At 38.7% G+C, this 26,270-nt stretch overlaps 1 long non-coding RNA gene across 1 annotated transcript; it reads left to right on the top strand.

Moving 5' to 3' along the window:
- The first annotated feature begins 3,787 nt into the window (after nt 1–3,787).
- On the top strand, nt 3,788–10,114 carry LOC109492603. Its single transcript, XR_002146528.2, has 2 exons — nt 3,788–4,160; nt 9,867–10,114. It is a non-coding gene; the product is annotated as an uncharacterized LOC109492603 (long non-coding RNA).
- The last annotated feature ends 16,156 nt before the right edge of the window (nt 10,115–26,270 follow it).

The following is a 26,270-nucleotide window of genomic DNA, read 5'->3' as shown; positions in this document are numbered from 1 at the left end:
ATTAAAACATTGAACATTGAAATAAGCATATTATAAAAGACATATATTTATACATTTTGATATTTAAAAATACAGATGTGCCTATTTTTCATCTTAATAGGTTCATGGTATTTACTTAATTTGACCAATTTGATGGTATCAATTACTGAGGAATTGGTCATTTGAATATTCAAAATGAAAGATCCTAGTAGAGTTCTTTGCTTTCTTCAATCCACTTTCGGGCACTAAATCTAAACCAAACTTGATAAATTCTATAATTTTGAGGTATTATATAGAGGTAGCATTTTACATCTTGGTAGTTTCAAAGTATCTCGAAAGATCAACAGACAAACGATAAAGATGATGAAAAATATAAGCTGGATGTTCTTATTTCTTTCTCTTATAGTTTGGAATCCAGTGGCCTTTGAGATGCTTTTGCCTGTTGAGGGCTAAGGCTGCCTAGAAAGTGGTGAGCTAGCTGACTCCCTAAGCATTTACTCTGGGGCCATTGTCCCTTTTACAGTGCTTTCCATAAAGCCCTACTTGGGTTAACCTCAAAGGAATGCAGTTTGCCTGGGGCCAAGACCTCTACAGCACATCCATGAAAATCAGCAATGTAGCAGGCTGTACAATATCAATCTACAGAGCAATACAAGGGCCCCTTGATACGATAAAAAACATCTTCGGTCCAAGGCATCATGAGATTAAGGGTAAAATTGGATTTCTACTTTAAAGTGCAATCATATTACCTAATAGCAGATCGCTGTCCTCATTACAAGTTTTGCTTCACGCAGAATATTTCTAACCTAAAAACACTAAATATTATAGAACTTGAATTTGTATCAAGTTAAATTGGCTTTTTGCATATGGGCTTTACCATTTCTTTTGCTTTTCTTGAAGACTTGGTTGCTCAAATAGACAGAGAACTAGGAAAATTTGTAAACAACCTTGGAATCTATGTGTTGGTGGGCTACCTTGAAAACCTTTATGTGGTCTGCGAGCAACTTCTACACGCAATTGAATAAGCCCCCCATAGCCGCCCCTTTTTTTGTAAACTCTTCCTTTAGCATCCCTGACTTTACTCTTCACGTTCTCCTACCTCTTTGACTTCAAAATGCTTTCTCCATTCATCCATCCATATGGGTTGTTACAGACTATAGTCCTAGACACGTGCCCGACAAGCTCTCCCACGCTGTTCACTTTTAACTACCTTTCTACCTGATGCAGCTACTAAGCCCCCTACTTTCTCTCTTGGTCTCATTGTGCTCGGACACCTCTGACATATGCTCCCATTCTCACTCTCAATACCGTTTCTTCCTGGTGAGGATGTGGAACAACGGGAATTCTCATTTACTGTTGGTGGGAATGCAAAATGGTACAGCCACTTTGGAAGACACTTTGGCGATTCTTACAAAACTGAGTATACTCTTACCGTGTGCCCCAGCAATCATACTGTTTGGTAATTATTCAGATAAATAGAAAAGTTGCGTCCACACCAAAGCCTACACATGCGTGTTTATTGATGATTGCCAAAACATAGAAGCGACCAAGATGTCCTTCGATAGGTGAATGGGTAAACAAACCGGCACAATGGATATTATTCACTGATGAAAAAAAATGAACTGCCAGGTTGTGTTTGCTAAATAAATGAGGGAATGAATAAATACAATGAATAACAGTGTGGTAAGCACTATGTCTTACCTCCAAAAGTATGCTTTGTCAGCTTTGTGAAAACATTGTAAACGATAAAGAAAGCATAATTTCTACTCTGATTTCCACTTGCATTGATTTCATCTCACCAACTATGTGGCTGTGGTTTTCTTAGGTAAACTATAGAGTCATGAGTGCCTCAAATCCTGAGAAACCAGAGCATCAATAGCCGTATAGTAAAGATACCAAGCTCATGTAGACAGGGGCACGATAGCTATTCTAAACCTTCATTTCCATCTTCATTACACTATACAGTCTTGATAAGCTCCCACTTCACTGAGAAAATAGAAGCTATCTATCAGATGTGAACTCCTTCAAATTCCCTCATCAATCACACATTTGAAAAGCTCCTTAAAATCAAAGCTTATGAAAAAACAAACAAGCAAAAAGAACACCATCATATTAAGGCAAGGAGAATTGAAGCACCTTATCATGTACCAAGCACAGCACTTTGCAACTGCCCCCAAGTTTCATTAAAACACGGACCTCAGGGAGGCTCTGTGCGTGTCCAGACCCAAGGTAAACTTTATTTTTCTTAAGTTTTTAAAAAACATTTTAATGTTTATTTATTCTTGAGAGAGAGACAGAGTATGAGCAGGGGAGGGGCAGAGAGAGAGGGAGGCACAGAATCCGCAGCAGGCTCCAGGCTCTGAACTGCCAGCACAGAGCCCGACACGGGGCTCAAACTCACAAACTGTGAGATCATGACCTGAGCCAAAGTTGGGCGCTTAACCAACTGAGCCACTCAGGTGCCCCCAAGTTAAAATTTATTTTTAGAGCAGAGATTTAAGCCAAATTTCTCAGACTCCCAAACCCACGTATGTTATTACCACACCATTGACTCTAGTTTAAATTTTTTTTTGAACCCAAAAGAAATGTAGTTTAATCAAAAGCAAATCTTACTTGCATCTTTCTAGATTTTTATCCAGTACATGAGAAACTTAGGGGAATTAGACTAGTTGATCACTGAAGGCACTATTGAATGTGACTTGCAAGGCACCTTTAAGTAGTTAAGACTGAGATAGCTTTAGGACAAAATTAGTTAAGTATTCTTTGGCAACCAGTAACCACTCCTTTCTAATTGCTATTAAGAAGTTCACCACATATGTTTGACAGAGATATGTTTAGAAAGTTTTATAAAACTAAAAATAAATTTGGTTTATCTTAAATTTTTTCAGATGGTTATCTAATAGGAAATCCAATAAAAACCAACCTCTTCATTGTCAGATGAAGGCAAAGACAGTATTAAATCAATGAAATTATCGTGTTATTACTATGCATGTGGTCATGATAATAAAGGGCTAAAATAAATCCCCAAATTAAACACATATTCTTGGGGGCACCTGGGTGGCTCAGTAGGTTACGTGTCCAACTCTTGGTTTTGTCTCAGGTCATGATCTTACAGTTCATGGGTTTGAGCCCCGTGTTGGGTTCTGTGCTGGCAATACAGAGGCTGCTTCTGAGTCTCTCTCCTTCTCTCTCTGCTTCTCCCTTGTTCATGCTCTCTCTCCCTCAAAATAAATAAATAAAAACTTTAAATAAATAAATATTCTTTAAGTTTGTCATACTTGGAGTTGTGAATGACGTTGACTTTAGTAGGATGTCTTTTCATTTAGAAAAGCTTCCATAATTATGTTGAGGCTTTTAAAAATGGTCTTAGATTGCCTTCTCCATCCTGTATCCCCATAGGACCTGTTTGAAAATTTTTTCAAATAAATGCTTGTTTTAAAGAACTATTTCTCACTCTTGCAAGTGTGGAAGTAAATCATTTGTATAAACTTGAAACAGCCTAGTGTGATTTTTATGGAAATAACAATGGCAGTTCAACAATGGAACCGAGGGTGGGAGTACTGGCTGTTCTAAATACATCGCTAATAACGTCAGTGCATTTCCCTTGTCTTCCACACAAGTATCTCTGGGGAAATAGAAACTCTGTTGCATGCTAACCTGAATTCCTGTCATTGTACTCTGCACATCAGTCTCTCGAGTCTCAGGCTTACAGCCTACAGCTGAAGTTATCATCTAATGAGCCACACACAGCCACTGATATAGAAGGGAAATCAATACAAAGAATTTTTTTTTTCTTGTATGGGTGAGACAAATGATTCATGAGCTCAGCAATAAATCAGAGTGAACCAAAACAACTGAGCAATAGGACAAATCTTAGCTGGAAAGGCTGGAAGTTTCCAGGGGAAACAATATTAAATATAAACCCTTTCCTATGTGCTGATAACTATATTGGCTTCAAGTTTCTGAACCATTGAAAGTGATGACAAATCTAGCTTTACAACATGCCAAATGCATCATTTCCTTCCCTTTCCCCTCTACACCACACCCTCCCCCACCCCAACGTTTGAGAAAATAGCTTAGGACAGCAAACTCTACAGGATTATACTCTAGAGCTTTAGTCTGGCTTCTCCGGGGAGATGTTGGCTTTTTCTTCAGATAACAACTGTTCTGCAGGGAAGCAGGTATGTGATTTCTCTGCAGAACGTCTGAATTTGGTTCCTGTGATGTTTCTACATGTGTACATTCATTCATATACTTGTGGCTTTTAAGAGTCTTATTTTGTAATTATTAGTGCTTCAAACATGATTCAGGATTTGTGGTATGTAAACCTCAAGGAATGAGTAATAATGCCAAATAGTGACAAAGCATGACCGACTGTCTTAGTCTGATATTTCCAACAACGGTGTCATATCTGAATCTGGTTCTGATGCTTGCTTTGTCTCTTCAGACTGCATTTTTGTCTTGGTTTTCCCAGGCCTTGTAGTGTTTTGTTGTAAGCTGGAAATAATGTCGGAGATAATAGGCACTGAGAGAAATAGGCCTTCAGTGTGAGATAGTCTATTAATCAATTTAGAAGTTGGGCTCTATTTAACTCTTGCTATTACTGTAGGCACCAGAGGCTTCCAACTCCTCCAGCATCCTTGATTTTTGTATCCTCTACTGACGTGGGCTTCCCTAAGTATTCTTCCTGAAAGGGAGTCTGACTCTTGCAGCTCTCAGTTATAATTCACTGTTGTTATGAGGACCCCCGTTTATGTGACTCCTGTTCTAAGAAAGCAGATATTGGCTATGTCTCTAGGAAAGCAGATTTGCCTACCTCTCCACATTTTGGTGTGTTTGTCCTGTGATTTTAGTTCTCTGATGGGTTCTAGAAAAGTTGTTGAATTGCAATGTTTGGGGCCTTTTTTTTTTTTCCTTTCTAAGGATGGGAGTGATGACTTCCAAACTCTTTTCAAAATAGTGGAGCTGAAACAATAAGTGCATGGTCTAGTCTTAGAAATCCACAAACAAGTCCATTTGTTTGTTTAACGTGAAAGACCCAAGTGATCGTCCCAAGATCTTCCTAGAGTTTTTTGTCTTTTTTTTTTTTTTTTGCTTTTAGCCTTAGCGAGAAGGAGTTATATGTTTTCAAAGCTAAAACTGAAAATTAGCTATATAAAATCATACGTACAACCAAGTCAATAAATCCATAAGTCCTTGAGAGCAAAGGTATCAAGACAGGACAACAGCACTACCACAGCCCCTGGTTGTAATTCAACACCCTTCTAAGATAAAGAGCATCGAGTTCACAGTAACCCCAAAGTATACACTCAGTCACGCCACAGCTGTATCCTTTCTAAGATCTCACACTTGGAAATTTCCCGATCAAAACACAGAACCCTTAGCCTGCCAAAACTTCCACCTCTGTACCTGAGGCAGCTATAGCAAAAGTATTTTATTACTGGCTTCTTAAATCGACTCCATGGCCTACTAGTTAGGCTAAATTCATTCTAGATACCTAGTTTCAGTGGATGACTGACTATTCGCTAAAATATGCCTTCGCACTTCTATTCATGCAGCCTCTGCTGCCTGGAAATCTCTTCCGCTCTGCCTTTTGAAATTCGATTCTGCCTTTTAATTAAAACAACTTTATGAATCTACTCAATTCAGTGACTTTGTCTTTAAGCTACATAGCCCTTTATTTACACCTCTATTATGCCCTTAACATACTCTGCCTTTTATTTAAATTCAGGTCCACCAACTTCATCTCCTCTAGAAAGTGAGTTCTAATTTCTTCTTTTTTTTAATATTTTTTAATGTTTATTTTATTTTTAAAAGAGAGAGACAGAGCATGAACAGAGGAGAGGCAGAGAGAGAGGGAGAGAGGGAGACACAGAATCCAAGGCAGGCTCCAGGCTCTGAGCTATCAGCACAGAGCCCGACGTGGGGCTCAAACCCATGAAATGCGAGATCATGACCTGAGCTGAAGTTGGACACCTAACCAACCGAGCCACCCAGACCCCCCCCCAATTTCTTCTAAGAAGTAGTTTATACATGGTTCTTTATAGATAGTAGGAAAAAAATCATCAGTCTAATGCATAAAGGAAAGATATCATGTTTGTGCTGGGAACAGTGAGTTACTAAGGCTCATTGAGTTATATCATTTCAAAGTTAGGAATTCCAACATGTCGAAAGCAACATGTTAGATGAGTACAGACAGGGAATGGATTCTACTGATAATCAGGTCTCTATTGTAGATGGGTTCAACATCCAGAGCCAAGAATTCTCTAACATTCTTTGAGTGATATTACTCTTGGAGTTATTATTACTCACGCTGAGTCTCGTTGCTGTCTTTCTATTCAGTCACATAACCTGGTAAATCTTCTCAAAGTTTACTCTCATAAGATTGGCCTTTCAGCATCCAAAGATCAGGGAATTTGAAATATTAGAGATTTCACTTTGTAGTCTGTTTAATTAATGATTAGTAAATAAGACTGGTTGCTCCATGAGCACTGTTTAGATTCTGTTAAGTGGTCGTGCAGCCTGAGATTGACCATCTCCAGTGAGTATCAGGATTTCATTTTCTCAGGTTTTCTGAAATTTCCCGTGTCTCCACCAAATTTGTTTCAATGTGAAAGAAAAGAATTACATTACAGAAATTTAGCAGAGTGCTGGTAACTGTCTTTTTAGAAACTTTCTAGAAAAAAATTGAAGGAATATTTCTAGAAGTTTTCTAGAAAAAAACCTATTTGCTTATTCAAAAACAAAAACATATTGTATCATAACCCAGAATATTGGATATATTTCTGATGGCTGGGGTCAACAAACAAACAAATAATGACGCTGGAAAATTCCATGGAAGAAAAGATAAGATAATGAAGGGGAAATTGAGGCTTCTGTGAGGAAAGGCCAAAAATAATTAGATATCATAAATCCGGAATGATAAAGTCTGAGAAGAGGATGAGAGGATGAGATAAAAATGCTTAAGACCACTAAGTTATTAAATAGAGCAAACATGGCCGAGTGACTAAATTTTAGAACAGTAAAACTAAGAAATATCTTTTGAAGTTTCACTGAAATCAAAAGCAGTACTATTTGGGAAACATTTAAACTGGCAAAAATTACCTCAGTAAACTCACATGAAAAATTAATTAGGCTAAGCAAGAGTTTCAGTAAAGCAACAGATGAGTTCCAAGGATTATAAAGAAAGAGATGAAATCATGAGTGTGTAAGAAGCCTCCATTATGAAGATTACTCCAAACAGATTTCTTTAATGCCATGGATTTTAACAACATTCAAGGCCCTACATAGACATTTAATCTGATGAGAGATGGATAATCTAATAGGTTCAAGTCTGACTGTATACTAGAGATAATTTAGGTAAATCACTGTTCTCAATTACTGTATCCACATGGCAAAATATTGTTGTACAGGACAGAGGGTTATACATTTTCAGGCAAGTTAAATCAAAGAATAGCTTTTGTAAGAGAAGGAGTGTTTAAATAGAATGTAATAACTACAATATGTAACAGTTGCTTAAGTCAGGAATCAATTTGTATTTTAGACTGATGTTGCCTTAAATGGTAGGCTAACCATTTCCATCAAAGAAAGAACTTTTATGAGAGCAATGACAACTCCTATCAGGCAGATCTTTGCAATCGCATAATACTTGCTCAACTAATATTATCCATTATTTTAAGCTGTGCAAAATAATTTGAGGGTAATTTAAGAGTCTGTTAAGAAAATGTTTATATGACTTAGAAAACACATAATGTGGCTTAATCATAATATTTCTGAAATTGCCTCCATTCTCAATTTCCTTTTTCAATTGGTTTGAGTCAGCATCTTCCCGACTATCTAGATAGCTTCAATAAATAGGAAAAAACTTACCAATATGTCAGTTTTTGTCTGAATGTTAGACATACCTGAAATCTAGTGATTAATCAATAAACATGTCATGAATGCATGAATAAATTAATGAATAAATAGCTGTACGAATGGTCAGTGCCAGCATGTTGTGCATTCTAGAAGAACATAGGTCTGTGAATGAGAATTTTAAGTCCAGTGTGCTATCATAATTTAAAATATCTAGGGAAGAAAAACACATACCTTTGTTGAGTCCTCACTGCGTGCAAATTTGTTAGCATCATTATTCATTTAATTTGCTCAACAACTTTTTACAAAAGGCATCATGGAGCATCGACAATGTACAAGGCATTTTTTTATTCATGGCCTCATTCAATCCTCCCAACACATTTCTGAAGAAGGTATTGTTTTGACAAATATACAAGTGATAACACTAAAGCTCGGAGAGATTAGAAAATTTGCTAAAGGTCACACAAATGAAATGTGCCTAGTTCTCTGTCCACCAGAACAAATGTTCCACAAGTTAAATTTTGAAGTTCAACCTTTGTATGATATCATAAGTGTTTTAAAATCGGCATACGAGTTGTTAGCATTTTGAAGTTGCTACAGAAACAAATATTTCCAAAAAAGGATATTGCAGAGCCTTTAAAATAGCCCTGTCATCAACATTTCTTAAATGTACATAATGCAGCACAAGAGAAATTTGCATGTCTTAATGCTTGGCAAAACATGAAAGTTTGCTTCTTTAATGTGCTGTATCCTTTAGTTGGTCATGACAGATTTATGACAACTGGATGTTTTCCAAAAGTCATTATGCTTTCTGATTTATTCATTTGTTTTAATCTTGGAAAGATTTGAACTGAATTCTAAATTTGTGTAATGATAACATTAAAGTTAAGATCTGTCTAAAAAATGATTGAAAAAAAAAAACGCTTTGACCAACATCAATCATTGGAAAGATTCACTTAATAATTTTGGTGTTGATTTTATTCATTGTCTTTTCCAATAAGGATGTCAGTGGAAGACAGACAAGGAAGCCATGAACAGACGTTGACATGTAGTGTCAATGTGAGCATGATCAAAACATTTGGTTAAGAGCATGGGATTGCAGTCAGACGGGTTTGTTCTCAGGTTCTCAATCTGTCACTTACTTGCCCTATGGCCATAGGCACAGACTTACCCTCTCTGAGCGTCAGTCTCTACATCTTTAATGCTGGGGCAATACCTACTTCATTGTGTTTTTTAAATAAGATTTTAATAAAGCAATACACATAAGGAAATTAAGAGACTGATACATCATTGAGATCCCACTCAATAAATGGAAATATTTCTACTCTTATTTTTAAAAATAAACCTTGTTAAATAAGCAACAGAAATTGGTTGATTGGTGATCCTCATGTCTTTTTCATATGTCAGTATGTAGGTATATTCTGATAAACTGGATCCAGGGAGAGACACTGAGAAGATTGCAAAAGAGGTCAAGCTGTCTCTGATACCCACTTTACTGCAGAATCCTCTGCATCTTTGAGCATCTTTAGTCCCCCCAATCCTGGCTTCATCCCCTCATGTTTGTACCCTCTTCAGCCTTCCTTTTCTGAGACAGTGTCTAAACTTCAATACTTTAGTCCCTACCTTTGGATCTATTCCTACCCTATTCTCAACTGGCTCTCTCTTCACATTTTTCTGATAATCTAATTCACCAAGATAGTTATGTCTGTATTTTAAAATTGGACATGGATATTATTTTGTCTTATATTTCATAAAGGAAACAATCGAATCTTTCAGGACACAGTTGAATAAAAATTAGTTTGTGATCTAATGTCTCTTAATTAAAGAGAGCTCTTATTGAATGGTCCGAGCTACTACCCTAACCATTATATTTAAAGAGATGACTATTTTTAGATGATGACAGGATATTTAACTCCTATTTAATAACATGGAAATTACTTCATTTCAAGGAGACATAACAAATAATCCTATATTTTCAGGGTAGAGAAAACCCATGTGGCTCCTTCCTCTCATTTTCTTCCTTTGTCTCTTAGATACTGAGAAAGCAGCTCTTAGAAGAAAGAACAGAGATGATACTGGGAAAGTACTAAAGATCAGACACTCAGAAGTGCAAGCAAATGTCATCTATTTAAGTAACCCAGACAATCCAAGAAGCAGTCTGAAGGGAGTTTGATGCTAAATTGCTCTGAAGACTTGGGAGGTAAATCCTAATCGTGTCAAAGATTTGGCACAAAGACATGTTTCAGAGTGAGTTAATAAACAAACATGCTGATGGATAGTAGTGATAAGATCATGGTGAAGTCTTCTTAATCAGATAGGGATTACTGACCAGATTCCAAATATTTCCTACATGCATATTTCTTTAAATATTTGTTTTATAAGAGGATATTCCATGCCATTTTGTGTTTGTTCTGTTCAGATGTTTCAATAATCTTATTTTCAATGTTTGTAAGTCAAGGACAATTTACTGTTGTATTTTGTGTCTGGGAAAGAATCTAGTTGTATTGTGGGTCATACCTATGTAGTGTGTGATCTGAGAATTCAAAATAAATCCTAAATGATAAGGGATGGGGCACCTGGGTGGCTCAATCAGTTTAGAGTCTGACTCTTGATTTCGGCTCAGGTCATGATCTCATGGGTTTGTGACATCAAGCCCTGTCTTGGGGTCTGTTCTGACAGTGTGGAGCCTGCTTGGAATTCTCTCTCTGCCCCTCCCGCACTCAGGCTCACTCTCTCTCAAAGTAAATGAACATTTAAAAATTTTAAAAATAAAATAAAATAATGAGGTAAATTCCCATCTGAAAATTACTTAATGTAAGTCTTCGTAGGAATTTTCACAAGAGTTCCATGACAGTAGAATTCTTGGCATCTCTGTTGAAGGCCAGAATCTTCAAATATCATTTATGTCCCAAAATGTTGTGGCACATCAGGTGTCTGTTCCCTCCTAACACCCTAAACATAGTCACCTACTTTTCACTAGTGGACCTTGATCAAAGGCACCGCATTTGTGATTGGACATATTTTCCACCACAGGTAAAGAAGAAACAGATAAAACCTTCAAAATCTAAAAATCCCCCCCCCAAAATTTATTTATTTATTTTTAAAATTTATTTATTTATTTTAAGAGAGAGCAAGAGCAAGTGTGCAGAACTCGACATGGAGCTCGATCTCACAAACCATGTGATTGTGACCTGAGACAAGATCAAGAGTTGGACCTTTAATCTACTGAGCCACCCAGGAGCCCCTAAAAATCCCAAAAGAAATTTTAAAATATAAGGTATAACAAAGACACTCCCAAATATGAACATAATTAGCACTATGTAAATTGATCGTCGTGGAGATAGATTGACTTTCTAGTAAGTGATCAAAGAATACACATAATTAAGTCCTGGAAAGAAGCATCATCTAACTCAACATGTGTCAAAATCCCACAGCCAACAATAAGAGACAGAAAAATCCTTGTCAAACTTATGAAATAAACAAGACCTAATGGCTGTGGGAGTCTGGAAGGTTCTAACCAAGAGAGAAGTGTTCCAACATAAAATGTCAGCAGAGATATGAAGATACAACCAAGGACACATTAGTACAGTTCAGCTCCTGAGCAGCCTGGACCATGCCCGCCTCATCATCTTATTCCTATGGGGCATGTGGATAGTTAACACTCATCTACTGAATACATAATTAAAACAAAGAGATGGGGAGGAAGGGTCTATAAAAACTGCATCCATTGATTGGCTAGTCAACCATTGCCCAAATTCAGAAAACAGAGTGATATTAAAAATAAACAAAAACAAAAACTATCTGTGTGTGGTTTATTAGCTATAATAATTGGAGATCTTTATAACTAGTTACATTTGTCTTATTGGTTTTTTGATTGTGTAAAGCACTTAGGACCAGGTAGAATCTCTTCTCAAGCCGGGTTTTCCCAGATAAGAAATGATCCCCCCAGGGGCTCCTAGATGTCTCAGTCTATTAAGCATCAGACTCCTGATTTTGGCTCAGGTCATGATCTCATGGTTCATTCTTGAGTTTGAGCCCCACATCAAGCTCCTCACTGACAGTGCAGAGCCTGCTTGGGATTCTCTCTCACTTCCTCTTTCTGCCCCTCCTGCGGTGTCTCTCTCTCTGACTCAATCAAAATAAATAAAATAAACTTTAAAAAAAGATGAAAAGATAATTTCTTAAAAACAAACAAAAAAGAAATGATCGCCCCAAATGGCAGGGCATGGACTCTAACGTAGAGTAGATACAGAGAGAAAGATGTGAAAGGAAGCAGGTAAAGAAGTAGCATCTAATCAGGAACAGCTACATGAATAATTATGGGCCCAAGAGACACTCAAAATTGTCTCAGCAGACACTCAGAATGATAAATAAGTGAATGAGTGAAATGAATGCATGAATTAGATCCAATTGCATAAGAATTTTCTTAGGAACTTAAGCATCAAAGAAAATAATTATTAGATAAAGGACAAGTTACAAAGAAAAAAATGTAACAAACCATTTCTCCCCCAGGTACGAAATGTAATTTAAAAACTGGTAATCAGGGGGCGCCTGGGTGGCGCAGTCAGTTGAGCGTCCGACTTCAGCCTGGGTCACGATCTCGCGGTCTGTGAGTTCGAGCCCCGCGTCGGGCTCTGGGCTGATGGCTCGGAGCCTGGAGCCTGTTTCTGATTCTGTGTCTCCCTCTCTCTCTGCCCCTCCCCCGTTCATGCTCTGTCTCTCTCTGTCCCAAAAATAAATAAAAAACATTGAAAAAAAAATTAAAAAAAAAAAACGTTGGAAAAAAAAATTTAAAAAAAAATAAAAATAAAAACTGGTAATCAAGCTATCATTCATATGCCACCCCTGCTGTGCTGCCTGTTGGCACTCCCGACTCCCGACTAGGGCAACCCAGCATCACAACAAACACACACATTCGGTTTTAATCCACTAATATTTCTCAGAGATAAATACCTCCTCCCAACCCCCAGAAAAGAGATATGATAATGGATACTACCTTTAAATTTTGGCAATTTATTCACTTACCAATATTTACTGAAAGCCTACCATGCACCTGTCACTATTCTAGGCATCATGAATTCGGTGACGAACAAGAAAGAAAAAGCTCTTACCTGTGTAAGCTCATATTCTAGTGGAGTGGGATAGACAAACAAATAGAAGTATAATTAGAGTAAGAGGAGACAAGTATTAGAATAGGATTTATTTTAGATAGGGAGCTATTACAGCTCTTACTCATGATTTTTGCATCAGTCATAACTATTTGGACTATTGTATTTGTTGAATAATAATTCAGCCACGCTGAAACTAATTTTGTAGTTTTGTGATTTTGTACAAAACTGATTTTGAAAGAAGACTTCACTACACCCAATCTAAGGAAAGGGAGGGCTATTTCTAGGCTTCAAAAAAGCCAGATGGAAAAACTCAAAGGTAAAAAAGTTCTTCCCCACTGCTCTTGACTAGTTGGCTAGATTATCCTAATTGTGCACTGACTGGTGTCATTTGATGGAAGCTACCAAGGTCTCCTATGAGAAAATTATCTCCCTGATCTATTCGAGACAACAACAACAAACCAAAACAACAACAACAACAACAACAACAACAACAACAACAACGACACTGTGAGAGTCATTGTTAGGACAGCTTAGGTCTTGCTTCTCCCCATCAGTCACTGATGGCCACCAAGGCTGGGCCATATGGTACACAGTGGACACTTGGGGGATCTCACCCTGTATGTCCAAGAAAGTTCCCAGAGAGGAAGAAACTCGGACGGGTCAGAAAGCTTCTCCAAGACTGTCAATTATAATCAGGTTGATTAAAAGGTTTGGGGCTCTTTAAGAATAGGACTTGCTATAAAAAATTTGAGAAATTCCTCAACACTGTGAAGAGAGTCGCATTTGGGGTCATGACTTTAAACATAAAGTCTAATGAAACTAGCCACTTCATCAATGTGCTTATGGTACTTAAAATTTCATCTTATTTTCGTCTCAGTTATGCATGTAAGTATTTTAGATGTTGTATTACAAAACAGAAATCTGGCTTTACATAGTGGCTGTAGGAAAGCAGGCTGGAATCATCTCAGTCATCAACTACCATGACATTGGGCAGCAACTATTTAGATGCTGCTTGTCAAAAACAGCATCTGGGGGCAGAATTCCTGTTTCTCTTTGGCTTGCAAAAATCATTATTTTGCTGCTAAATATAGGCCTGTGTATAATACACATTTAGAGTTTGGATCTTACCTTATAAGGTAAAAGTAGGTGTGGAAGTGTTATAAAATAGAGAGTGCTACAAATTCCACTGGTGCCAAAAATAAGACCCAGCTGTGCGTGTTAAACTCTGCAAAGACCAAACTTTAGGCACCGCATGTATTTAGCGAAGTCTCATTGTTTCTGAGAACAGCTCGGAATTGCTAAAAGCTCCGTTTTGGCACATAACAGATGAATCAATAAATGCTGGATTTTTAAAAATAGTGTTTTGTATGTATTTTTCAGAAGTTAGTGAGTTACAAACTATCAAAATTTCTGACATGATTTTCATCTCTGATATGCCCTAATGTGGATGGTCTGTGTCCACCATTGTGGAAGTTTCTATCTAAAACCATTTCTCCATCACAGCACTATTGTCTTCCTGAGAACAAACATCCAAAGAATGAAGAAATCATTTATACTAATTTGTGGTGCCACACTACGGATATTTGATAATATTAAATATAAAATTAAGAAGAAATATTCTGACGTATAAATTGGAACGGATACTGTTGTGTTCCAGTTATCTATATAGTCCTCTCCAAAAGTAGCTTATTGGGATGACACTTCATGCATGATAGTACATTTTAAGAAGTTGCTGAAATTAACAAGGCATCTGAGTCTATGTAGCTCTGTAACTGATGCAAAATATGCTACTTACATAACTGGCTTTCACTGCTTTCCATTTCCTTGGCTTCCTTGGTTATTGTTGAGTTGGTCATAAAGACCTTGACCACGTCTTTGAAGACCAGTAGAACATTCACTGACGTGGTCAGTCTTGCTCATTTCATGATCATTGCATAGTTGCTCATCAAGAGATGGTAACCCGGCACAACGGCCAAAAACGATGGCACAGACTTACCCATCCGTCAATTCAAAATACATCAAGTCTATTAGAAACAAGCCTTTGCTAAAGAGACTCTATCATGCAGTCTAACAAGTGTACCCACCTTAATATCTACTTTTGAGGAACCAGAAAATATATTAATAAAAATGATCTCTGATATTTCCTAGACAGTCATTTTATTCCAGGCACTGTACTGAATGTTTACAACCATCGTAGAATTTAAACTTTTCATGGAGGCACTATCTTATTCTCCCTTTTACCCAAGAGATACATGGAGGTAAAAGGAGTCACATGAGGCCTCTCAGCTAAATAAATAACCAAGGTTCATTCTCTTCTCTTTTCCAGGCCACCTCTTTTGAAAAAGACATGCTCCTCTTCTGTTTTTAGTTCAGAGGTTTAAAAGGAAAGTTGTTATCAGAAATCTTTTAGAGAATTGACCTGCCATGTACAACTCAGTCTTCAGGGCCTTCACAAATATCTAGCCCACATCAGGACTAAGACAAATGATGCCTCATTGCTCCAACATAGATAGGTCTTAGTTTAAAAAATTAATAGCAAATACTAGCCACAGAAGGGAAAGTCTATTGTAATACGCTTTAAAAAAAATAAAGGTCACTTAAAAAAACGGAAGCTATATTATAAGACCAAGCTGAAGCCAATATAATGCTAAATATCAAAAGAATATTCACACGTATGTGTGGATGGAAAGGTGCATCCTACCATGACCAATCTTTATATGCTTATCTTATTCTCTTCCCCTTGCATCATATTTGGGACTGTCTGGGAAGATAGAGTCCTATATATTTTGGTTCTCTCACTCATATGCTATGAGTGACTTCTATGAGAATTTCTAATAATCAAAACACTTCATGGTATTGGGCCCACATTATATTTACTCATGCCATACAAACAAGACCTTTGCATGATTATTTCCCTTGTCAGTCACTTCCAGAAATCTGTTGTAACAAGCAGCATAGTGACAAGTGCAGGAAATGAATCACTAACTTTTGACCTTCATCGGTGTCTGCACCTAAAATTTAAAGCTGATACATGTTGGAATATAACTGGGTTTTTCAACTGAAAATGCTTATTGTTGAATCAACCATTATGACTTTGGATCCTAGTTCATCTTTTACTAATGGAGTAGGCTCTAAGTAAATTTGATACTTATAGAAATTAATTTAAAAGTTGGGGGTTGGAAAATGGTTGTTATTGTTCAATTAAGCATTAGAAATATTTTAAGAAATCTTTAGGAAATTATACTTAAATAATTTGGTGAAAATGTTACTAGGACAATGACATTTTTGCCTTTGCTTCTTATCCCTAGAGCAAATTCAGCTTTTCCCTGGAGTAAAGGTAAAGGCAGCACTGTTCTCAGACTTGATTTTTTCTTGACTTCGCAGAAGCTGTGTTATGTCTGGAATTCCAAAGGAGAAAGGGCATTTTTGTTTTTCAGGCAGATCCATTTGCATTTATATATTTCAGAGTAAATAACTTAAATGTGTGTTTTTCGAGCTAATTTTAAGCCAAACACGTTCTTGATGCCTCCACTGGTAAACATTTTCAGGAAAAGACATTCCCCTTGAAAACAAAGCTCCTTAAAATATCATGTGCTCTAGCTAATTTTATACCAAAAAAAAAAAAAAAAACTGTCATGAAAAAAAATATATAAAATATTTGGTAACAATACTGAAACCACCCTGTGGTAAACAAAAGAGATGAAACATTTCCTCAGAATATCTCTTGTTGGTAAATGAAGACCACCAAAGATCAGGTCACTTGGTTCTTGACATAAAATGGTGGTTAACGTTACAGCTTTGAAAATATGATACATTTCAGCAATATAGAATATTAAATCCACACACACACATATATATATGTGTGTATATATATATACATACATATACTAAAGTGATATCTTATTTACCCTCTAGATTTTTATAAAAGATTAATTCAATTGCTTTTTTATTTGCTTGCAAATAAAAGACTAGATATACCTAAGTAACAGTGTTGCTTTTTTTTAAATAAATACTTGACTTCCTCACAAGATCGGGATTATTCACCATGAATATTTAGATGGATGGATGGATAAATGTGCTAGAAGGGAAGAAATTGTGACAGTCTTAAGAAATTATAGCTTTTACTTAAGATAAATTCTATCCAGTGCTCCCGTGATAACCATCACGTGGTTTTTCAACTAACTTGAAATTGAAAAAAATACCATGGAAACATTTCCATGAAGTTCTTGATTGCCAAATTTACTAAATGCCAAGACTAATCTCTTACCAAATTCTCAAGAAGGGGGAATTTCTGTTAAATTTGCCTCGAGCACCCCCACCCTTGGTGGCCCTTGACCTAGTTCCTAGACACAGACTTTCCCAATCCTCACCCTTCCCCCACAATGGGTCAGCTAACACCCTTCTTGTGTAATTTCAGGTCTGTCCAGTCCCCACACCAATCCAGAACAAGGCAGGATATAGTTCAAGCGTCTAATCCTCAACCATGCCTCAATGGATACCTCAACCTGGTATCCATACCTTTGTGCAATCTCCTCCCCTGGAGTGTGAGCTAGCTCTAGTGTCTTGCATTAATAAATAGAATACAGAATAAGTGATGAGATGTCACTTCCAATATTAGCTTACAAAAGACAGTGAATTTCATATTGGACACTTTCACTCTCTCGTTTGCTCTCTCTGAGGGAAGCCAGGTGCCAGGCTGTGAGCTATGCTCTGGAGCAGCCCACAAGGCAAGAAACTGATGTCTCTGACCAGTGAGGACCTGTGGTCTGCCAAGAGCCACATGAGTGGGCTTGGAAGTGGGTCAGGTGAGGCCTGCCACTGAGTGAGCTGGAAGTACATCCTCCATCAGTCAAACCTTGAGATGGCTACAGTCCCAGGTGATACTTCACTGTGGCCTAGTGGGGGCCTTGGAGCCAGTATGGACCATCCCCAGCTCCCCTCTGCTATATCCTCCCAGCTTGCCTGGTATATGGCACACAGCATCTCAAGGATTCTTCTCAAACTCCATTGTCACATCACCCGGCCACTGTCTGACTGCAGAATGGAATTCGTTTTCTGGCCCTGTCCACCCCACCTCCCACCCAGCAATTTTCCTATTAGGAAAAAACTTGCTCTCATGAGCCCATTAGTTCCTGAATGTGGAATTCCAGACCTCAGGAAGCCACAGGGAAAGGTATACATTTGAGGAGCAGTGAGGACAAGGGGTAGATCTTCCCAGAAGTCCTGATGTCATACCATGTTGTCAAGTCAATCACAGGCCACACTGCCCAAGGGTAAATCCCTTCCTGTTGCCACAATCAAACTATTTTCTTTTCTCATGTAAGCTCTAGAAGATCAAGGTTTGATGTTGCAATTTACATCAGAAATTAACTTATTTATTTGTTCATTTGCTTGGCATCAATCCTCTCCATTGTACAAGAGTCAGAAATGAGAGGGGGCAAAGAAAACAGCAATTTCAATCCTGACACATTTCGAGATAGATTTATTATGTCATTTTATATTTTAACCATTCGTATTTTTCTGTGCAATGATGTTATGAACTATTTCCTGAAAGGTAGTTTACTTCAACATAGATATGTCATTGTATATGTCATTGTCATCTTTATGACAATATAGATATTGTCATTGTAAAATGGTACACTGCTATGGAAAACAGTAGAGCAGTTCCTCAAAAGATTAAAACTACCTTACTATCCAGCAATCCCATTTCTGGGTGTACGTCCAAGAGAATAGAAAGCAGGTTCTCAGAAAGACATTTGCACACTCACATTGGAACTGCCGCAACAAGAACACCATGGACTGGGTAGCTTATAAACAATAGACATTCATTTCTCACAGTTCTGGAGGCTGCAACATCTAAGATCAAAGCTTGCAGATTCAATGTCTGGTAAGAGCCCGCCCCCTGCTTTATAGACCACCGTCTTCTTGCTGTCTTCCCATGATGGAAGGGGCATGGGAACCCTCTAGAGTCTCTTTTATAAGGACACTAATCTCATTCATGAGGGTTCTACCTCCCAAAGGCCCCAACTCCAAACACCATCACCCTGGGGACTCTACTTCAACATACACCTTTTAGAGGCTCACAACCACCCAGTCTATAGCACACATTCAGTCCAACACTATTCACAATAGCCAAGAGGTGGAAGCAACCCAAATGGCCACAGACGGATGAATGGACCCACAAAACGTAGTGCACACACGTACAAGGGAATATTATAGAATATTATTCAGCCTTTAAAAGAGAAGAAGTCCTGTCACATTCTGCCATATGGATGAAGCTCGAGGACATTATGCTAAGTGAAATCAGCCGGTCACAAAAAGACAAATATTGAACGGTTCCACCTGTAGGAACTATCTAAAGTGGTCAAATTCATAGAAACAAAGTAGAATGGTAACTACCAGGGCCTACAGGGAGCACAAAACGGGAGTTGTTTTCTAAGGAGACAGAGTTTGAGCTTTGCAAGATGAAAAAGATATGGAGGTCAGCAGTTTGGATTACACATTGAACTGTACACAAGGTGCTACATTTTATGTTATGTGTGTTTCCACCACACACAAAAAAAACAAAAACAACGTCGATGTTCAAAGGATTAGCCGCTCTCTGGATTCCCTATTGCTGTATCCTGCCCGCTTCCCTGCCTACTACTGGTACACCCCAACCTCCGCAGTGGTCCCTCAAATGCCAGCCTCGCACCACCTGGCTGCCCTTGAGGGAAGTGTGGCTCCTGTGCATCTCCTGTAAGATTCCGTGAACGATTTCATTTGGATAATCCGTGGTTGATGAAGCCATGTCAGAATCCAGCAATCCCACCTCTGAGTGTACGTCCAACAGAATTAAAAGCAGTAGCAATAAGTGTTGTCCCTAGAAGGCCTAAAAGAGAAGAGGCACTTTCCTGTGTATGCATCTCTAAGAGACGTCCCCAGAAACAGCCCGATAAACATTGGGCACAGCTCTGAAAGCCCCTGATGATCCCCCACCTTGACAAAGAGATGCCACAGCTGAGCTATTTATTTTAGGTGAGGCTGGAAATCAAAGGATTCGTCTACTGTACAGTAGAGAAGCTTTCAAGAATACCACTGTTTCCCTTGACATTTTGGTTCAAGTAGTTCTATCTTCCTACAACTAGGTTTTTCAAATTAGGAAACTTTTCAAAGATGTCAGCAGATTTTGACTAAAAAGATTTCATCAAATCTGAAGTTTAACTATTAGAGAAATGAAATAAAAATATCTTGCTGATAAAATACAATTGTTTAAAAAGTAAAAGAGACCTGACGTGGAAATTCTTTTCTGTGCCTTCTAGCATATTCTATACGGTACTGCCGAGAACTTTTCCTTTCTTTGAAGAAGTAGCAACTCTCCTTGATTCAACAGCAGATTGTTAAATCTCCAAATTTCTCTTTCTCTTCTATTTCTAACCACCTTTGACGATTTCACATTCTTTGGGACACTCCATCAGGGTATTGAAAGAGCAGCAATAAGAAAGATAAAAATTAAAGGAAGGAAAAATCAAAGGTAAAAATGAAAGAAAATAAAGAAAGGTAAAAATGAGAGGTAGAAATGACCCATAAACTCATCATAAACCATTTCCCATCCGAAATAGCAACTGTCTAGAGGAGTGCTTTACACCTGCTGGACTTGTTCTAATAAAAAGTAATGATAGTGTTTGGTCCATGATTGAATGGGCTGAAAGTAATTTACCTAATCGCCAAGCGTGCACCGACAGACCGAGAGAGCACGGGTTGGGCTGCGTGCTTGCTCAGATTGGAATTTCTAACACATTTTAACAGTTGTGCCAAAGAGCTCTTGTGAACGGGCTTAAAGAGTTCATAGACCACGTTACCCTCATTTTTTCTTTTGCCCATGCTGGTATTTAAAACTAGATCAAAGAAAGAAATACAAAAATTACTTAAGCCATAAGCAGGAGAGCAAACTCCCTCATAAAACCTTTAATTAAAGTCGACCACAGTGTGAAGTAGCAAACTATGCTTCTTTCCTCAGATAGAACAAAGGAAGTGTGACCTTCCTGTTTCTCATATTTCTTATAAGCAGAAAAGAACTATGTCTTATTTCTAATTACTACAAGTCTATCAAATTCTCGTGACTTATGGGGGCATGGGCTAGAACTAGGCACGATCGAGTAACCATGAATCAAGTTTCAAATCTTAGTTTCTTTCATTTATAAGTACGCCTCTACTTTATGAATTTTGTTTCAGTTACGGCAGCTGATAATCTGTGTAAAACAAATTGACTCAGCAGGAGAATGTCTTGATAAAAATCTTAATAGGAATAGGGGCGCCTGGGTGGCGCAGTCGGTTAAGCGTCCGACTTCAGCCAGGTCACGATCTCGCGGTCCGTGAGTTCGAGCCCCACGTCAGGCTCTGGGCTGATGGCTCGGAGCCTGGAGCCTGTTTCCGATTCTGTCTCCCTCTCTCTCTTCCCCTCCCCTGTTCATGCTCTGTGTCTCTCTGTCCCAAAAATAAATAAACGTTGAAAAAAAAATTAAAAAAAAAATCTTAATAGGAATAGTGTCCAAATCCCAACGATTCAAATTTCACTGCTTTCGAAGAATAAATGAATTTTGAAGAAGGCCCATGAGGTATGGGTCCCAGAGGGGTGAACTTGTCAACACTCTTCGGACTGGGCACTTAGGTCCCATCCAGTTAACTGTATATAAAGTATACCTGAATCGGAAAAGAACTTTTAAAGTATCCTTACCCCTAAGGCCCAAGAGCTATAGTCACAGAATCATAAGAGAAAAATCCGAGAAAAGAAAGGTTCCGACTGTTTGCTATTGATTTGTGCAGCCATTTTAATCTTTATTCCCTTACTTCAACTATTATTTGATCATTGGATCTGTTCCTCGGGGAATGTGTGGAGAAGCAACTGAACCAACTCTTTCTGTGTTTTTCACACACCTTGTCCCTCAGCATTCGTGATTTAAGGAATGCAAGGTAGATTTCCAAGGGTACATTCGTATCAAGGGGATTACATGAAAGTATTCACTTTTTTGTGGCTAAAAGGGCTTTTCTTTGTTCTCTTACCAGGGGAAAAGGTTTGCTTTGGGCAAGCTCCCCATGGCAAACCTCTTTGAGGAATGAATTCTGAAGTGCATTCAGCCATGTCTTCATGACCTTCTAGTTAAAGTAATTTAAAAGGGATAGTGGGACGTGGTCCTTCACCGCCTTTTTCTGTCTTTGATGGCTGATCTTAGCCAATATGAGGTTTTGATATACTTCCTAGGACACTTGAAAAAGTACCTTTATAAAAGCAACTTTGTAAAAGATTCCACATTTACTAAGTACACAACAACAACGACAAAAACAACAGAAAGCTCTTATAAATGCTAAATTCAAAATCAGTTCACACCCAAAAATTTTCAGGACAGGATTCTTAAAATGTGATACAATTTTTTTGCATATATTTACAAATTAAATTTACACAGTGCTTTACTGGTAAAGTTATAAAGTTTATCAGTATGGGATTTTAAGTCATAAGGTGAACAAACCTTGTATCTGTGATAGAATTGCCCAAGGCACAAGTAGAGAATATAAAAAGAAGGGGGAAAAAAAGTCTAGCACAAGATTTCACCTTGCTGCACTTCGGGTCCCTTTCCAGAGTCAGTTTGCCCATCAGACTGACTTTTTTTTTTTTAATTTTTTTTTTAATGTTTATTTTTGACAGAGAGAGAGAGACAGAGCATGAGTGGGGGAGGGGCAGAGAGAGAGGGAGACAGAATCCGAAGCAGGCTCCAGGCTCCGAGCGGTCAGCACAGAGCCCGACGCGGGGCTCAAACTCAGGACCGCGAGATCGTGACCTGAGCTGAAGTCGGCCGCCTAACTGACTGAGCCACCCAGGCACCCCCATACTGACATTTTTGAAGAAGTAACTTTAGACATCGTCTAATCCTTTCCCTCCATGTTACAAAAGGGGAAACTGAGACTCCATTTCTTGTGATTTGATTAAGGTACTTCATGAGGATCAAATAATAAATCTTTTATTTTTACATGGCTACCTTCATATTTTCACTCAACTCAGGTTAAGCCTCAGTTGGATATTACTGAGGTCTAAAACACTGTTTTCTCAAAATAAGAAAAAAAATTGGGGGGACCCTGGGTGACTCAGTCGGTTAAGTGTCGGATTCGATTTCAGCTCTGTTCCTGATTTCACAGTTCATGAGTTCGAGCCCCGTATCAGGCTCTGTGCTGGCAGCGCTGAGCCTGTTTGGGATTCTTTCTTTTCCATCCCTTCCCTGCTCATGCTCTCTCTCTCTCTTTCTCTTTCTCTCAAAATAAATAAATACACATTTAAAAAATAAAATAAAAAAATCTTTAGACTCTATGTAATTAAATTAATCAAAAGCATAGTCTGTGTAACCAGATTATCTTGTGCAAATCCTAGTTCCACAACTAACCAGCTATGTGGATTGAGTGAATTTCTGAGACTATTTCACTTCCCATATTATCATAAAAAACAGTATCTATTTCAAAGACTTTCCTGAGGAAATAAATGAGATCCTATGAAATGAGGTGCCCCATATAGGTGGTAGGTAACCAATACCGTATTTTAAATTCCAGATGTGGAATATGTATGTTTACCTTAAAATAATTTGGTTTTCTTCCTGAAACTTATGACTAGAGTAGTAAAATATAATTAAATAGCTTAAAATGTAATTATCAGATTTATAAAATTATTTCTTGCTCTCAATGGTGGCAGGTATTGTGATGGTACAGAAAGAACCTGTCATTCTATCCTGTCCCGGAAAGGATATCGATTAACATGAACTCAGAAGTGACCCATGGAAGTCTCAATGCGATCAAGTGCTCAGTTGTGTTTAACAGTCTTGAAAGAGAAGGGATAGATCTCAGTGAGGCTTAGATTACCAGCATACGTTGACTTACTGCACCGCACTTTATTGCACTTTGCAGATGCTACATTTTTTACAAATTGAAGGTTTGTGCCAATCCCGCGTCAAGAAATCCATTGGCACCATTTCTCCAATGGCGTTTGCTCGCTTCCTGTCTCCCTGTCCCATTTTGGCAATTCAAACTTTTTCATTATCACGACATTTGAATTGCTGCATTCTCAGGATAAAATTTTTTCAGGTGAAGAGTTGCTTCTTATGGACGAGCAAAATAAGAGGTTTCCTGAAATGGAATCCACTCCTGGTGAAGATGCTGTGAACATTGTTGAAATGACAACAGGACATTTAGAATATTCCATAAACTTAGTTGGTAAAGCAGGGTGTGAGAGGACTGACTCCAATTTTGAAAGAAGTTCTACTGTGGATAAAATGCTAACAAACGATGTCACATGCTACTGAGAAATTGTTCTTGAATAGAAGAGTCCACTGATGTGGCAAACTTTATTGCTGTCTGATTTTTAAAAACTTGCTACAGCCACCGCAGCCTTCAGGAACCGCCACCCTGATCAGTCAGCAACCATCGACATCTCCAGCAGCAAAAAGATTACTACTCTCTGAAAGCCCAGTGATGACTAGCATTTTTAGCAATAAGGTATTTTTCAATTAAGGTCTGTACTTTTTTTTTCAGATATAGAATAGATATAGTCTGTCTCACACTCAATAGACTACAGTATAGTGTAAACATAACTTTCGTATACACTGGGAAACTAAAAAATCCATTTGACTCACTTTGTTGGGGGTATTCACTCTAGTGTGGACCGGGTGGAGCAAATGTGAATGAAGGTGATGGTGAACATGGAAGGAAAGGGGCTTCCCCTGCAGGGACAATGAAGTATAAGAAGTCTCGGGTAAGAAGGGCAAACCCAAAGCAGCGAATATTCACACTCCCAAATGCACCCATATAATTCTTCATTCGCATAACACTCTATATTTTTACTCAGCTCAGCTATGAAGCAATTAAATGCTGACATTGTTTTTACCCAGACAGGGAGGATAAGTACTACGCCCAAAATAGCCAGGTTTGGAATTAGCACGCACAACCCTAGACCGCATTTCTCATTCCTTTAGCCTGACGCTTGCTTTTCTTATGTTCTTTAGACCATATTTCACACTTAAAATTCACCCTTTTTAAAAAATGTTTTTAATGTTTGTTTTTGAGAGAGAGAGCCAGAGCGCGAGCAGGGGAGGGGTGGAGAGGGAGACACAGAATCCGAAGCAGGCTCTGAGCTGTCAGCACAGAGCCTGATGCCAGGCTCGAACTCACAGACCGCAAGAACATGACCTGAGCCAAAGATGAGCCATCCAGGAGCCCCCAAAAATTCACCCTTTTAAATAGAAATTGACATCCTATTTCCAGTTCCCCAGGAAGCATTGCATAGACAACAAAAATCTACGATTCCTGCCCCAGCTATGCTATCAATTAGCTGTGAAGCCATGAATGAACCACCTAGTCTCTGCCTGAATCTCTACACGGAATGGTTCCTCCTGGGCATGAAACGTTACAGATTGAACAGGGATTTAGTTGGGTGGAGTCCAGCAGAGGAAGAGCCAGTGTGCATTGCACAGCCTATATCTGGCCTGTTTCATACAATCTTCAGCTAAAACTGCCACTCACCATTATTTCTCTCTACCCCCATAAAAAGGGAGTTCAAGAATAGATGGGCGGAAAGGATTTTATCGCTCTGCCTGATAAAAGAAATCACCTTGAATTTGAATGGCAGCTTTCTGATTATTTATATGTACCCTATAGGTATCAAATCCCCCGACAGTATAACAGTGGGGTAGGCCACCCCGAGGTGGCCTAACAAAACACTTGAGGGCACAGCAGGAAGAAAGAGTAGCCACTGCTAGAAAAAATGAAGGAGGAATGCCAGTCCTCTCCCAGGGCAGCACCAGGGCTTGAGAAGAACGAATAGAGAGCTTTTCTGTGTTGGGAGCGATGTGGACTTGAAATCTGAGGGCGAACCAAAACCAGCAAAGAGCATAGCCCCCAAATTCACCAGGTCGTCTACATCACCGCGGCATAGGTACTTAAAGGCAAGAGAAGTCGCCTTCCGCACTGAAAGTCCAGGTTAACTCGTTCAATACAGAACCCCGTTCTAGTCTGGTGCGTGGAAACTTGTCCTTGGTTTAGGCTGGTGGTTTGGAGAACCCAGAACGCTGACAAGCAGCAGGCTCTCGGACGCGTCCCCGGCCGGGGACTGCCCTGGCCAGCGGGCAGCTCCTGCTGATGCTGTCCAGGCGTCGCCCAGGGGGAAAGGTTGCAGAGCGGTCGGAAGGCGCGGGAGGAGTCTGGCGGTGATTGATGGGGAAAGGACGAATGAATAAAAGTACTTGTCTCGGGACGGCAGAGACCCCGAGCAACTGTGGAGGCTACTTCGTCTGGCATTCCCTAGGCGTTTCC

The sequence above is a fragment of the Felis catus genome, chromosome A1 (assembly GCF_018350175.1).
Source record: "Felis catus isolate Fca126 chromosome A1, F.catus_Fca126_mat1.0, whole genome shotgun sequence".
Taxonomy (NCBI): Eukaryota; Metazoa; Chordata; class Mammalia; order Carnivora; family Felidae; genus Felis; species Felis catus.
Note: the sequence above shows the minus strand (reverse complement) of the source record. Positions and strands in the feature narration are given on the sequence as shown.